We start from the raw sequence: 2,209 nt of genomic DNA on the forward strand, positions 1-2,209 counted from the left end.
TGTGTGTGCATGCGTGTGTGTGTGTGCGTGCGTGCGTGCGTGTGTGTGTGTGTGTGTGTGTGTGCTGTGTGTTGATAGTATGATTTGTTTTGTAGGTGTTTATAAAAATTAACTCAAATACAATGGAGTGTGTATTATAAGGTTGTTACCTATTTGGGTCTATGGAACAAGTGCCTTATGTGTTTTGTGTATTTTGTGTCAACATGTAATTTGTTCTTTTTCTTAAATAATAAATGAGACTGTTTTACCAAAATAATATTTTGTATGTTTCTGGTGTACATCCATTGCAAGGTCTTTATTATCACAGTAAAATCTTGCTGTGTTGATGATATTATATTTTACATCATATAATGTATATCTACTTTGGGTGTCATTGATGATAATAGTTCACTTCTATCATAAGTATTCACCACCATCAATAATTGAAACCGACATAATTGATAACTATATCAGCCTACTTTCATTTTGCTTTCTCATTTCTGTTCTTCCTTTATTACCATAAAGACCCATGTAATTTATGCACTTTTTTTGCAAAAACAAAAATAAACTTTAGTGGGGTGCGTAAATTACATGAGTAGATCGTTTCCAGAATTTTTTTAGAAATTTTTTTGGTTGAAAAATGATGTACAAATGTAAACATTTATACCGGAGGTTGACTCATTTAATGTCAGAATAGGTTTTTATGGAAAAAAATATAATAAAGTTGACTTTTATTTATGCTGGATGGTATAATGCTTACTTTTTCTGTATAAATTTACTAAAACCATTAAATGGTTAATTTTTGAAGTTTGATGTTCATGTTAGTAATCACGGTCTGGGATCATATTTTACATTGCTTGGAGTTTCTACCAATCACAATGGAGCACCATTGACATACAGAGTGATATGGATAATCTCAATTGTATGGTTTTACTTTTATCTGTTTTTCTTGTTTTGTTGTGTGATTGGCTAGATTGTTAGGGATGGTAAGGAAAAGGATGTAAATGTTTACAATTTACTATTTACATCCTGACTACTACCATTCTTGACATTGTTGGGAGCTACCAACTATTAGGAGCAATGTGCAGCTGTTCAGTCGCAATTACATCTAAAATAAGATTTTCCTGAACAATTTTAAAACTTTTATGTACTACAATGAGTAAGTATTATAATTGCTTATAATGGGATCAATGTATTGTAATCAATTATAACGGAATCATGTATTGATGCTTGGAGTTACCACTTATAAGGATAATAGTGAATAAGGAAAGCATATAAAGGTGATAATCAACATGGGATGGAAATAAACTGGTAAGCGATGATTTATTATCTGTTATAAAATACAAAGATTGCCATACATGAAATAACATAACCAAACAGGTTACCATAAGGATGTGTGAGAGAGAGATTTCGTGTTAGGCTGGACTGTTGATCTGTAGATGACAAGTTGACGTACTGGTTGGTGGTGGCATAGAAAAGCAGTCTGTTGGTCATGTGATGTAAACAGAAGTATGCTAAAGACTGAACATAATCTCTTGTGGGCAAGAAATGTAAAATAAAGTTTATTATAAACACTTCGTAATTTAATAGCTTTCAATGTGATACCTGTTGAACAGAAATTATTTTTATTTAATGAAAATTTAATAAAATCTAATCAAAAGTAAGTGAAATTATGTTAAATACGACTAAATTGAAAACCTATTTCCCCTGGCTATATCAACAATTCTGAAAACTTTTGGGTGCGAATTTTACATGAGTAGAAGCTTTCTTTTTCAACAATTTTTATCCTGAAAATCACCTGCATAAATTACTCAGGTGCACAAATTACATGGGTTTTTATGGTAATTGTATTATCTCAACACTTCCAAGAACCTCTCTCAGTTTCTTGAAGCAACTGCTTCTCTTTTCTCTCTAAAACTTATATACCACAGTAATAATATTTTAATGGTGCTTGGTAATTTCCTACTTTGGGAGAGCTGTTGAAGAAGTAGTGTGTCTAGGCTTTTAATTATTATATATATATTTATATTACATATGTGTGTATGCATGCACACACACACACACATATATATGAGGACATATGCATATATATATATAATTTTTCTTGAAGAGTTCGGTTAAACGAATGAAACTGCTAATTTTCCAAAATTCTGACTGCCTCCTTTTTCTTAATGTACAATATCTGTACACCACTTCAAATACACACACACTCTCCCCACCCCTCTCCCCC

General features: G+C 31.7%; 1 protein-coding gene across 1 annotated transcript in view; it reads left to right on the forward strand.

Annotated features, from left to right (window-relative positions):
• LOC106874748 (intersectin-1-like) overlaps positions 1 to 2,209 on the forward strand; it is a 195,361-nt gene that overhangs the window by 40,202 nt on the left and 152,950 nt on the right. The gene's annotated exons all lie outside the window — the stretch shown is intronic.

This window comes from Octopus bimaculoides, chromosome 18 (assembly GCF_001194135.2).
Source record: "Octopus bimaculoides isolate UCB-OBI-ISO-001 chromosome 18, ASM119413v2, whole genome shotgun sequence".
Taxonomy (NCBI): domain Eukaryota; kingdom Metazoa; phylum Mollusca; class Cephalopoda; order Octopoda; family Octopodidae; genus Octopus; species Octopus bimaculoides.